General features: G+C 46.8%; 1 pseudogene across 1 annotated transcript; it reads left to right on the plus strand.

The window, feature by feature from the left end:
- Positions 1-13,424: 13,424 nt before the first annotated feature.
- On the plus strand, positions 13,425-14,031 carry LOC309960208 (ubiquitin-conjugating enzyme E2 S-like; annotated as a pseudogene). The gene has a single exon. The product of its transcript is annotated as a ubiquitin-conjugating enzyme E2 S-like (transcript).
- Positions 14,032-14,380: the final 349 nt, after the last annotated feature.

The following is a 14,380-nucleotide window of genomic DNA, read 5'->3' on the forward strand; positions in this document are numbered from 1 at the left end:
CATGTGTGTCTACATCCCAGCAGCGGTTGGCATCATTTATTTCCAAAACCAGCATGCATTCATTTTCATAACTTTTTGTTCCATTACAATATTAATGGGACTATCAATGGGAAAGGACAAGAGAAGCATTTTTAATGTTTATCTGACAGTTGCAAATTTCACTTGAGGTTGTTTACTGGGATCTGATTGTTGGCAGAGAGGAGCAGGAGAGGCGGCAAGATTAATGGGATCACAGGAAGAGGAGATGTATTTATGGGCCTGAACGCCATCTAAGAGTAATAAAAAGTCCTGCCGCACCCTTCCCCAAGTGAGACTTAAGAAGTTTTAAGCGCTGAGAAATGAGGGATTGTTTTAATTAACTTCCATCTAATCCAGGTGGCCTGTTCAAAGTGAATCATGTTGCATTTATGTCTCCGTCTATTAAAAATTAGATGGCCCTCTCCCATCCCCCACCTCTCATCCCTCTCTTTCTGCCTCCACCCCGGCCCCCTCTGGCCTTGGATTGCTGTCACTCTGGCTTGCCATATTTTTTCTCTCTTTCTTAAACTCCTATGCCATCTCAAAGGGAGAGAGGGTCTGGCGGGGCCTTTGGCCAGAAGGACAGGAGAAAAGGAGAGGAGGATTCCAGAGGTTTCTAGGGAAGGGAGGTGATGCTCGGCTTTGGACTGGAGAGAGGGGCTTCATGCTTCCCCCCATAGCTTTTCTCTCTGTTTCTGGCTGCTTGAGACTGAAGCAACATGGCAATGGCCCCCGAGATACCCCAAGAACCTTGTGAAAGGTTTGTCCTTTGTGGGACAAAGGGATTGAGATGCATGGGAGGACCCATCCCCGAGCCTTCCAGGAAGAGATCTGGCTGTGGGCAGAGACCTTCCCAGGAACAGACCCCAGGGACACTGGTTTCTTCCCAGGCCTGGCTGAGCTCTCCTTCCTCCAAGGGTCCTCAGTGGGATTGCCAGCTGAAATACAGAAATCCAGTCAAATGTGGATTTCAGGTAAACAACGAATAGTTTTTTAATATAAGTATATCCCAAATATCTCATGGGCTATACTTACACTTTAAAAAAAGTGTTTGTTGTTTATCTGAAATTCAAATTGAACAGGTATCCTATATTTTTATTTGCTAAACTTTGGTGACTCCACCAGGGAGAGAAGCCCCACCCCTTGTAGGTGTTATGATCCCAGATTCTGCTCTGCGTTGCCTACATTCAGAAGTGAATTGCTAGTTATTTTGTCTCTCTGACCTGCTTTTCATCTTTTAAAGGGGGACAACCATCACCCATTTCTAGGCATATGATAAGGATTAAATTAAATTAAGTGTGCCAAATTCTTAGAACAGGGGTAAGATATTTTGTTTCTGGGAAGGGCCAGATAGTACATATTTTAGGCTTTGCAGCCCAGATGATCTCTAGCGCAGCTACTCCACTCTGCCAGTGTAGTGGGGGACCAGCTGTGACTCTATGTAAATACACAAGTGTGACGGTGTGACTGTGTTTCGCTAAAGGTTACAGAAACAGATGGTGGAACCCATGTGCCCAGGTCTGAAGTTTGCTGAACCTTGACCTTGAACAGTGCCAGCATAGCGGAAGTGCTTCTAAGTGCTAACCATTGTTATTACGCATAGTTACCCGTCTCCAGGCCAGGGCTGCTAACCAGTGTGAATTGACTGTCACCAAAAAGCTCTCCTTGCCTCTTACTTGCCTACTTATGGATGCCTGAAATTCTGGTGAGAGATTCCATCTTTTGGTCTAAATAGCTCTGGAAGAAGTCACTCTTTAGGTTTCACCCTTTAGTTCAAGGGCTCATACCAGCACTAACCAGCATTTAGAGAACACAGACTCTGCCAGCCCTGGGTGCAGTTCTCTGTCGTTCACCCTCACACTCTTTCATAGAGGAAAGTGCTATTATAGCAGGCACACCTCTTTTTATTGCTCTTCACTTTACTGCACTTTGCAGATACTGTGTTCTTTCCAAGTTGAAGGTTTGTGCCAGCCTTTCATCAAGCAAGTCTATCGGCACCATTTTTCCAACAGCATTTGCTCACTTCCTGTCTCTGTGCCACATTTTGGTAACTCTCACAATATTTCAAATGGTTTCATTATTATTATATTTGTTATGATGATCTGGGATCAATGATCTTTTTTTTTTTTTTTTTTTTGCGGTACGCAGGCCGCTCACTGTTGTGGCCTCTCCCGTTGCGGAGCACAGGCTCCGGACGCGCAGGCCCAGCGGCCATGGCTCACGGGCCCAGCTGCTCCGCGGCACGTGGGATCTTCCCGGACTGGGGCACAAACCCATGTCCCCTGCATCGGCAGGCGGACTCTCAACCACTGTGCCACCAGGGAAGCCCGGATCAGTGATCTTTGATGCTACTCCCATGATTCTTTGAAGGCTCAGATGATGGTTAGCATTTTTTAGCAATAACGTGTTTCCTTTTTTTTTTTAACATCTTTGTTAGAGTATAATTGCTTTACAATGTTGTGTTAGTTGCTGCTGTATAACAAAGTGAATCAGCTATACGTATACATATATCCCCATATCCCCTCCTTCTTGCATCTCCCTTGCACCCTCCCTATCCCACCCCTCCAGGTGGTCACAAAGCACCGAGCTGATCTCCCTGTTCTAGGCGGCTGCTTCCCACTAGCTATCTATTTTACATTTGGTGGTGTATATATGTCAATGCTACCCTCCCAATTAAAGTGTTTTCTAATGAAGGTACGTACATTGTTTTTTAGACGCAATGCTATTGCACACTTAAGAGACTACAGTATAGTGTAAACATAACTTTTATGTATATTTACAGGGAAACCAAAAAATTCATGTGACTCACTTTATTGCAGTATTCATTTTATTGTGGTGGTCAGAAACCAAACCCACAACAGCTCTGAGGAGTGCCTGTATGTGCATCTTATAAAAAGCAAGCTGGAGTTTGGGGCTGTAACTCATCCTGGCCACATGGCCAGTCAGGACAAAAGTGAACATTGGATCAAGGCCTCTGGCTCCTACCCACTGTTCCTGGGCTGGGACAGAGCATGTCAGGGCCTGGCAGGGCTCGAAGCCCCTCAGTTTACCAATGTGGAGATTAACAATCATCACGTCCCAGTCAGGATGAAATGATTCAGGAAGACAAACCTGAGGTCAGCAGGAGGGATGAGACAGATGCAGCCAGAGGAAGAGAATGGGCTTAGAAAAATTGGAAGAAAGTGTTCAAAGAAGTCAGTTTTTCCCAGAGCAGTGCTACTACCCCGCCTCTGTTCCCCGAGTCAGGTGGCACCCAGGGCAATTTTTTTTTTTAATAAATTTATTTTATTTATTTATTTTTGGTTGTGTTGGGTCTTCATTGTGTTGCACGGGCTTCTCACTGGGGTGGCTTCTCTTGTGGAGCACCGGCTCTAGGCGCGTGGGCTTCAGTAGTTATGGCACGCAGGCTCAGTAGCTGTGGCTCACAGGTTTCGTTGCTCCGCGGCATGTAGGATCTTCCCGGACCAGGGCTTGAACCCATGTCCCTGCATTGGCTGGTGGATTCTTAACCACTGCGCCACCAGGGAAGCCCACCCAGAGCAATTTTCATCACTTACCTTCAACCCCCTAGGGACTGTCTGGAGGGCCAGGTCCACAGAGGGCACAATGCCAGGTTTTTCTCAAGTCTACACCCCTGGACTGGGATGCTTGTGCCCAGAGGTTCTGCCTCCCTCCTGCTCTCCCCTCCTCCCCAAGTCACACTTGTCTAAAATTAAGAGCACCATGTGAAACCAGGAAGACAAATGGATGCTGCAGGTCTACAAAAGAGGTCTGCAGGCTGACCACTCCCCAGCCCTGTGTCCCACACTGAGTCTGAACCTGCAGAAAGAGCCTTGTGCCGCGGAGGACGTGGGCTCTGAAGTCAGGCAGAGTTGCCAGCGCCCAAACCAGCTGCGAGCCTCTCGCTGTCCGTGTTCTTCTTTGTGAACAGATGTGAGAATTCATTAATTCTGAAGCTACTGGAGGTCTTAAATGAGAGGTACAGGGCCTAACCCACCCGGGAGCACAGAGCAGGAGCTGCGGGGCTGGTTCCATGCCTTTCCTTCTCCACTATAGATGCCATCAGGGTGATGACCTGGGATGAGGTAGCTCCAAACTTGCCGACCAGTTGGCTGAGTCCACTCTGTGTGCCCCCACCCAGCAGCCCAGGGCAACAGGAAAAGAGGAGTCGAACATCTCGTGGGTAGTCCTTCCCTCGGTCATTAGGTAGCTGTATGGCCATAGGCCACTCACTCCGCTTGTGCCTCAGCCTTTTCGTCTGTCAAAAGGTAATTAGAGGGACTTCCCGGGCTGTGCAGTGGTTAAGAATCCACCTGCCAATGCAGGGGACACGGGTTCAAGCCCTGGTCAGGGAAGATCTCACATGCCGCGGAGCAACTAAGCCCGTTCGCCACAGCTTCTGAGCCTGCGCTCTAGAGCCCGCGAGCCACAACTACTGAGCCCACGTACCACAACTACTGAAGCCCATGTGCCTAGAGCCCATGCTCCGCAACAAGAGAAGCCACCACAATGAGAAGCCCACGCACCGCAACAAAGAATAGCCCCCGCTCACCACTAGAGAAAGCCCGCCCACAGCAACGAAGACCCAACACAGCCAAAAGTTAAAAAAAAAAAAAAAGGTAATTAGAATATCTTCTCAGGAGATCCCAACAAGAACAGCGGGGTTGAGGGACCACAGGTTCTGAAATCAGACAAAAGGTCACAACCGGCTCCACCTGTAACCACACTGTGTGCTTCAATAGACTCCGCTGTGAAATGGTCATAAGAACAGCACTGAACTCTCAGGCCGTTGCCAGGGTGATGTGTGCAAAGGGCTCAGCCCAGTGTCAAAGAGTAAACTCTCAGTATACGTTAGCTATTATCAGGATTTCACTCCTTCAATATCTATTTGTTGAGCACAGACCACCTGCCAGGCTTCGGGCCGTGTGTGTGGGGTGAACATACACAGGTTCTATCCCGGAGGGGTCCTCTTTGTGTGGCTCTCAAATCGGCCCCCTTCCCCCACCCCTGCCATGCCAGCTGCCCCTGCTGGCCCCTGTTGCAACTTCCATGCTTCCATCCTTCCCTATTCAGCTCTATCCTGTCCACGACAGAAGGAATCATCTTCCTCAAGACTCAGCCCCCTCTCTCAGAAATACTCCTTTGGTGACTAGTGGATCAACAAACACTCCTGGAATCAAAGGCCTGTTCAAGAACGTGAGAGACCCCCCCGTCAAGGAGGTTCCTGTTTACTAAACACTGCACCATCCCTGCCTTGGCAAACCTTCTTCATACCCTAATGGCAGCAAGGAGACCTACACCCAACTTTCCCTACAGATTTCCTACATCTGTGGTACTTCACAGACCTCTCTTGAGAGTTTCATCCCTCCACATCCCCTCAAACTCTGCCACCGTCAATAATCTCTTCTTTGCCCAGATGCTGGCGTCAAGGTCAGGTTCTAGTCTTGGTCAATATCCATCTCTGATGGAAACATGGAGGCATGTTGACTTTCTCCTTACATTTCTGTGCATCAAAGTCATGCAAATAGCTATGCAATTAGGTTGAGAATTGAACTCCTAGCCTAGGTGTAAACAAATGATTTGCTAAATATGTATTGGGGTATTTAGCCCCAAATATGTAGGATCAAAATGTCTAAAGTTGGAAGGGACATTAATGGTAGCCATTGTCCACTCTGTTCACTTGACACATGAGGAAATTGAGGCCCAGAGAAGTATGAATATTGTCTATAGTGCCTGTAGTCATCATCCTGGGACTTTTTCCAACTTCCAGACCATCAGCGCAGGTACACATCTCCACCTCCACCCCCATCCCCACTCCCACACATAAGCAGAGCGCGATGTTTGTCACTCCTTGGTGTTTACTTTAATGGCTATTTTGACTGGTCACTTGATCTGCCTCATGATTAGATGATAATATGCACTGGGGTGGGGTTTGACCATCAACTCTCCCTGGGCACCTAGTCCAGGGGTTTTCAGAGGGTGGCTGCTTATGGACTGACTGATGCAGAGAGGGTCTAAAAAGGCCTGCAGATCATGGGCCATTTCCAAACCCCAGACCCCTGTCTCTCAGCTGGAAATTGGCCACAATGTCCACCCAGTGTTTGATATGTGTCCATTAAGCTATTTCAGTAAGCTAAGCGGTGGATGTTTCCTATGGGAAAAAATGGTCACACTGGGCCACTTTCTTAGATAAACTTTGGGACAAGGAATAACATTTATACAGTTGCAGATGTGGGGCACCACGGAGAACCAGCAGTTCTTCTCCATTTTATATAAGCATTCTAGGGTTTGGTATCCACAGGGGTCCTGGAACCAATCACCTGTGGATAACGAGGGGCAACTGTAATATGAGGTTTTGCATGTGATTTTCCTTTTGTTTTCATTACAAATTTTTTAAATGAAATATATCGTATGTATAAAGTAATAATAATAAAATGAACACCCATGTACCCACCTTAAGAAATAGAATAACTGGGGCTTCCCTGGTGGCGCAGTGGTTGAGAGTCCGCCTGCCGATGCAGCGGACACGGGTTCGTGCCCTGGTCCGGGAAGATCCCACATGCCGTGGAGCAGCTGGGCCCGTGAGCCATGGCCGCTGAGCCTGCGCGTCCAGAGCCTGTGCTCCGCAATGGGAGAGGCCACAACAGGGAGAGGCCCGCATACCGCAAAACAAACAAACAAAAAACAAAATAAAACAAACCTGTTTCCTTGTTTGTAGACAGCCATCTTTTCACGTGTCCTCACATGGTGGAAGGAGCAAGGCATTTCTCTGGGCTCCCTTTTATAAGGACACTAATCCCATTCACAAGGGCTCTGCCCTCATGACCTAAACATCTTCTGAAAGCCCCCATCACTTTTCAGGTTAGAATTTCAACACAGGGATTTTGAGGGGAAACCAACATTCAGTCCATAGCACGCATCTCGTGGAAGTTTGTGTTAATCATTCCTTGCCTTTATTTACAATTTTACCACATGTGTAAGCATTCCTGAACAATATATTTATACCAATAGAACTATATTCTATGTTTTCTGCAATTTGCAGTTTTCAGTCAACATTATGCTTTTGAATTTCAACCATGTTGATGTATGGCTGTTGTTTAGTTTCACAGTTGTGTGGTTTTCCATTTTATGATTATGCCAACATTTATTTACCCATGTTTCTGTCAATGAACATTTGGATTGTTTCCAGTTTTTGCTATTATGGTCAATGTTGCTGTGAAGATTCTCATTATGTGCATCTCTGGGGCACATGTGCAAGTTTCTTTACCAGATGTACTGAGAGTTGAATGCTGGATGGTAGAGTTCAGCCTTAGTAAATATCACTGAATGGCTTTTCCAAAGTTGTTGTACCAATTCACACACCCAGTACCATCAACATCCTCATAACACTTGTTGTCAGACTTAAGTTTTGGCCAATTTAATGAGTGTAAAATGGTATCTTATTATGGTTGTAATTTGCATTTTGTGGATTATGAATGATTTTTTTCTCTTATGCTTATAGAACATTTCTTCTTTCCTTTAATGTGTGTTTCCTTTTCATATCCTTTGCCAGATTATTTCTTGGGTTGTTGTTTCCTATTGAGTCCTATGCCTTCTTTATGTATCCTAGATATCAATCCTCTATTAGTGACCTGTGTCACAAATATCTTCTAGTTGGTGGCTTTTCTTTTCTTTTTTTTTTTTTAACATCTTTATTGGGGTATAATTGCTTTACAATGGTGTGTTAATTTCTGCTTTATAACAAAGTGAATCAGTTATACATATACATATGTTCCCATATCTCTTCCCTCTTGCGTCTCCCTCCCTCCCACCCTCCCTATCCCACCCCTCCAGGAGGTCACAAAGCACCGAGCTGATCTCCCTGTGCTATGAGGCTGCTTCCCACTAGCTATCTACCTTACGTTTGGTAGTGTATATATGTCCATGCCTCTCTCTCGCTTTGTCACAGCTTACCCTTCCCCCTCCCCATATCCTCAAGTCCATTCTCCAGTAGGTCTGTGTCTTTATTCCTGTCTTACCCCTAGGTTCTTCATGACATTTTTTTTCCTTAAATTCCATATATATGTGTTAGCATACGGTATTTGTCTTTCTCTTTCTGACTTACTTCACTCCGTATGACAGACTCTAGTCTATCCACCTCATTACAAATAGCTCAATTTCGTTTCTTTTTATGGCTGAGTAATATTCCATTGTATATATGTGCCACATCTTCTTTACCCATTCATCCGATGATGGGCACTTAGGTTGTTTCCATTTCCGGGCTATTGTAAATAGAGCTGCAATGAACATTGTGGTACGTGACTCTTTTTGAATTATGGTTTCCTCAGGGTATATGCCCAGTAGTGGGGTTGCTGGGTCATATGGTGGCTTGTCTTTTCATTCTCATTATGGTATCTTTTGGTGAACAAAAGATCTTGATTTTAATGTAGGCAAATCTAACAATCATTTCCTTTATGATTTTTACTCCTGTGTCTTAAGAAATCATTCCCTCCGTCGGGGGCATACAGATATTCTCTTATTTCCTCTATTTGCTTCTTGTAGGAAGATGTCCCTAGGCTCCCACCAGTGGGTTCTCTCCCATCTCATGCTGAACGCACCTCCTTCACAGCTCTTCCCCTTCTCTGTTGCAGTGAGCAGTTTATTTACATTCATCCCACTGGGCCAGGAGCAGGGACCTTCCTTTCACCAAGTTCCAAATTTGCAGCTCTTTCAATGCCTGGCGCACAGCTGTCTCTCTTCTCTATGGCTTCTTACCTCCTGTTTTGTCTTTGCCTCTGCAGCACTGGGTTCTCAGCCATACCTGCACACTTTGCCAAGCCCCTACTCCAGGCTTTCTGATTTAATCATTCTGGGTGGGGCTCTGGCTTTCATGTTTTTTAGAAGCTCTCCAGGTGATTTTATGTGCTGTCAGGGCCAAGAACCACTGCTCTGTAGTTTGTGAAGAAGGCAGCCTCCAGCATCTGCCCTCTGTGAAGCTGACCCACTTCTCACCCTCCTCTGGCCTCTGACCTCAGCCCCAATCCCAAATAACAAGCCAGGAAGGAATGCTGGAATACTGCGCTGCAGGCCCTGGAAGTCCCCAGAAAGTGGTCTGCCAAAAGCCCACCCTGTCTCCAGCCCCTCAAGGCCGCCATATTGGTGGTTTCAGTTGCTGCTGATGGGAAAAGAATGAATGGGGTGTGTGAGGAGGTTTGGAAGGGGCGAGAGGATATATGTACCATCTGCGAGAAAGGCAGAGAAAGAGGGAGAAGCAAAAGAAACACATTTTGGAAAGCGCCAAAGTTTTGACAGGAATCTGCCTCCTTCCCCCCACCCTTTCCCATCTGTTTTGGAGAAATGTAAATGTGCCTGTGTTCCCAGGTGACTGGCCGGCAGGTTGCCTCTTTGGAATTCTGTGAACTGGCCATCTGTCGTCCTGTAATAAATGATAGCTATAAAAGAAAGTGATTATGGTGCCGATAGGGGGAGAGGCATTTGTTTATATTCTTATAATATGTATCAGATTGAATAGAAATTATCACTTAAAATTGACAAATGGAGAGCAGGGTTCCTTGGAGAGGGAGTCAGGGACACAGCAGCAGTGACGGGACCATGGGCAAACTTTATTTGACCAAGTGTCAGGGACCAGCTCAGCCTCAGAGGCTCCCAGAATCACTAGGTCCCTGAGGGTTGGGACCCAGAGTTCAAATTTCTCTGGATGTCTTGGGTGTGCATTTGGCGGATGTGACCCGGCTGGTGCATATGAGGGTCATCCGTCCCCACCTGCTAGGGAAGGAGGAGGGGTGTGTCTTTGAGACCAGCACAAAGCTAGAGTTGCCTCCTCTGTGTCTGTGGGGACTACTTAACCTTGTGACTCCTGTGTAGGCCCCCAACAAATGACTACCCCCTATTTGATTTTCTCCTTCCAGCCAAGATTTTCCAGTCTCAGGAGTGAAGCCTGCCAGCTGGGTCTCTAATCTTCTGACTTAGGCTTTCTCTTCCACCCATCCTTGTCCCCCAGCTTGCCTTGTTTTCTGTCCTTCCAGAGCAGCATGCTTCCTCAAAGGTCCCTGGGGGGCTTACTTCCCTAGGGTGTGGCTCCGCATTTCTGGTGCAACCCAGAGCAGCCTAATGAGTGGCCAGGGCTCGCGTCTTCCAGAGAGAAGCAAAAGGCTTGAGTAGCTCAGCTGCATCCTCATCTCCTCCCGCTCACACACTTTGGCTGAAACCTCCAGTCTCTTCAGCTCTTAAATGCATTATTTTTTTCCAGGTCGTAGGTTAATAAAATTTGATGTTTATAGAATGTCAACCACTTTTTCATACCCTACAGGTTAGGCAAGGAAGGTTTTATTTCCCTCCATCTTCCAGTTGGGATAACTGAACATCAAAGAAGTTACAGCACCAAGGTGACATATTAGGGAGGGCAGAATGACCCACTCACTATTCTTTCCTTGCAATGGCTTTTTTTTTTTTTTTTTCTCAGTATGCGGGCCTCTCACTGTTGTGGCCTCTCCCGTTGCGGAGCACAGGCTCAGCAGCCATGGCTCATGGGCCCAGCCACTCTGCGGCATGTGGGATCCTCCTGGACCGGGGCACGAACCCGTGTCCCCTGCATCGGCAGGCGGACTCTCATCCACTGCGCCACCAGGGAAGCCCCTTGCAATGGCTTTTTACTCTCGATTAAGACCTTTAAGGTAATCAGATATCTTATTATGGTTTTCAAATGCTCTTCACATTCTTCCCTCTTTTTTGATAATTTGACTGTATTTATATACATTTATATAAACATAAAATTACATTTGTATATTAAGCATATGTTTCTATATGTTAAATATATTTACATTTTTAATGCTCATCTCCAGCCTTAGTCAATATTACTCCAGTCATTTTTATTGTCTTAGTTCATTTTTAGTAAAGTCCTTAGGAGGGGTTCAGGGGATTTCTTGGATGTTCAAAAGTTTGTCTGCAGTCTTTATACTTGACAATCAGTTTGTCTGGATAGAACATCCTTCACTCACTTTTACTTTCCTGGCATAGCTTTAATATATTGATCTATTTTTAAAAAATTTTTGGCACAAAGTATTGCTGTTGGAAAGTCTGATGACAATTTGATTTTCTTTCCCTTATAAGTGACTTGGCCTTTTGGGGGGCATTTGACTGCAGTCCTTCTCCTTTGCCCTTGTCTAAGGGAGCTGTGTGTTCCTGAACTGTTAGGAAGGGGATATGGGAAAGATACCTTTTGTAGCTTTCTGTTCAAGAACTTGCTCTTTGGTTGTTTTCTTGAAATGAAAAAAAGATGACCTCCTTCTTTCTGAGACCTCTGCTTCCCTCCCCGACTTTTATCTCCACTGCTGTCCAGTAGAACTCTCTACGATGACGGAAATGTTCTATGTCTGCACTGTCCTATACAGTAACCATAAAATGGAAGCCACCAGCCACAGGTGGCTGTAAGAATTAGGAACATGATGGAACCCTTGCACATGGTTGGTAGGAATGGAAATTGGTGCAGTCACTGTGGAAAACAGTGTGGAGGTTTCTCAAAAAACTAAAAATGGAACTACCATACGATCCTGTAATTCCACTCCTGGGTATATATCCAAACCAAAACCAAAACCAAAAACGTGAATTCAAAAAGATACATGCACCCCAATGTTCGTAGCAGCGTTATTTACAGTTGCCAAGATATGGAAACAACCTGTGTCCATCAACAGATGAATGGATAAAAAAGACGTGGTTGATCTATATATACACAATGGAATACTACTCAGCCATAAAAAAAGAACAAAATTATGCCATTTGCAGGAATGTGGATGGACTTGAGGGCATTATGCTAAGTGAAATAAGTCAGACAGGAAAAGACAAATACTGTATGGTATCACTTACATGTGGAATCTAAAAATAGAACAAACTAGTGAATATAACAAAGAAGCAGCAGACTCACAGATATAGAGAACAAACTAGTGGTGGGGGGAGGGCAATATAGGGTGGAGGAGGGGTTGGTACAAACTACTGGCTGTAAGACAGCCTCAAGAATGTAGGGTACAACATAGCCAACATTTTAGAATAACTATAAATAGAAAGTAACCTTTAAAAACTGGATAAAAATTTTTAAAAATTAATTAAAAATGAATAAACAAAAGGATTTGAAACATGACAAATGCAGCAAAAGAACTAAATATTTAAATTTAATTTTAGTTAGCTTAAATGTCAAAAACCATATATGGATAGTGGCTTCCATCTTGAGCCACGCAGAATTCTAGACTTTATCTCTCTTTTGCCCCCGCTGTCACAGTCCTTCTCAGTTTGAAGACTCCAAACAGTAGTCCCTCCTCTGTGTGCGGTTCCGTCCTGAAAAGGAACTCTCATTTGTGAGTTTCAACAGTTGTGAGGTCTAGACTGCTCCAGGGCACCTTCCCCTGCTATTCAGGGTCTGCTGAGACCCCTCCCAGCATCACTGCTCCTTCACGTTGGCCTGTCACGCTTTCAGGCCAGCACCTGCTGGTGGTTTGAAGGGTCTCTAGCTGCTCCAGCCATCAGAAGCAACTTGGTCTTGTCTGCGCTCCCTCTGGCACAGTTGCTGATACTACACAGGCCTAATACTACTGGCTGCTCGTCCTCGCCCGCTCATATCTGGGTGTTCATGGGATTTCTCCTTGCCAATTTTGTTGTAGAGGTTGCCTATGGATTTTTTGGCTTTCCATCCTGGTTCCTCCATCTATTTCCCCAGGAGAGCTTATGAAAATTCAAACCTAGCCTGACCTTGGTGCCATGGTTCTGTTTTTATTTTGAAGACCTTGCCCATGTGTGTATCTCAGAAATACAGCCATTCTTGTGGATTTTCTGGTGCTTAAGTCCCAGCAGGAAAAGCTACATGTACAGGCATACCTCGCTTTATTGCGTTTTGTATGCAGGTACTGTGGTTTTTGTTTTTTAAACAAATTGAAGGTTTGTGGCAACGCTGTATTGAGCAACTCTATAGGCACCATTTTTTTCCAACAGTATTTGCTCACTTCATGTCTTTGTGTCACATTTTGGTGATTATCACAATATTTCAAACTGTTTCATCATTATTATATCTGGGATCAGTGATCACTGATGTTACTACTGCAAAAAAAATTACGACTTGCTGAAGGCTCGGAGGATGGCTAGCATATTTTAGCAATAAAGTATTTTTAAATTAAGGTATGTACTTTAGTGCGGGCCGGGCACCAGTGGGCGGGTGGTGGGAGGAGCTGCAGACGGCAAGGTTCACTGCGGGCCTCGGAGGGAGCGGGGAGCAGAGCAGGGCCACCGGGGCCCCGTTAGGGCCACAGCGGCAGCGGTTGGGCGCCCCCCCCCGCCCCCACCCCAGCCGGCGGCCGGAGGGCGCAGAAAGGGGGCCAGTGGGACCCGCCCCTGGCCGGCAGCAGTCGTGAACCTGCCCCGCCCACATCATCCGCCTGGTGTACAAGGAGGCAACGACACTGACAGCTGAGCCACCTGATGGCATCAAGGTCTTTCCCAACGAGGAGGGCCTCACTGACCTGCAGGTCACCATCGAGGGCCCTGAGGGGACCCCATACGCCGCAGACCTGTTCCGCATGAAACTCCTGCTGGGGAAGGACTTCCCTGCCTCCCCACACAAGGGCTACTGCCTGACCGAGATCTTCCACCCAAATGTGGGCGCCAACGGTGAGATCTGCGTCAACGTGCTCAAGACGGGCTGGACAGCTGAGCCGGGCATCTGGCACGTGCTGCTGACCATCAGGTGCCTGCTGATCCACCCTAACCCCGCGTCTGCCCTCAAGGAGGAGGCGGGCGGCGCGCGCGCCTGCTCGCAGAGATCCCCGGGGCGCAGGCGGGCCCAGCGGCGGGAGGGCCGGGGCCGGCGGTCCCCGGCCAGCGGGGCTGCGGCCACCACCGCCGACGCCATGGCTCCTGGACGCCCGGGGAGGGGCCGAGGGGCCGATGGCCAAGAAGCACGCAGGTGAGCATGATAAGAAGCTGGCAGGCAAGAAAAAGATGGACAAGAAGCGGGCGCTGCAGCGGCTGTAGTGGGCTCTCCTCCCTCCCTCTCCCACCCACTCCCCACCTGACCCCACCTCTGTCTCTAAGTTATTTAAATTATGGCTGGGCTGGAGGAGGGCACTGGGGCACTGGGACCTGGATTTGTTTTTCTAAATAAAGTTGGAAAAGCAGCAAAAAAAATAAAAAATAAAATTAAGGTATGCACATAGTTTTTTAGACATAATGTTATTGCACGCTTACTAGAACTACAGTATAGTGTAAACATAACTTTTATATGCACCGGGAAACCGAAAAAGCCATCTGACTCACTTTATTGCTATGTTTGCTTTATCGCGGTGGTCCGGAACTGAACCCCCAGTGTCCCCGAGGTATGCCT

This window comes from Leucopleurus acutus, assembly GCF_964270905.1.
Source record: "Leucopleurus acutus genome assembly, chromosome: 1".
NCBI classification, from domain to species: Eukaryota; Metazoa; Chordata; class Mammalia; order Artiodactyla; family Delphinidae; genus Leucopleurus; species Leucopleurus acutus.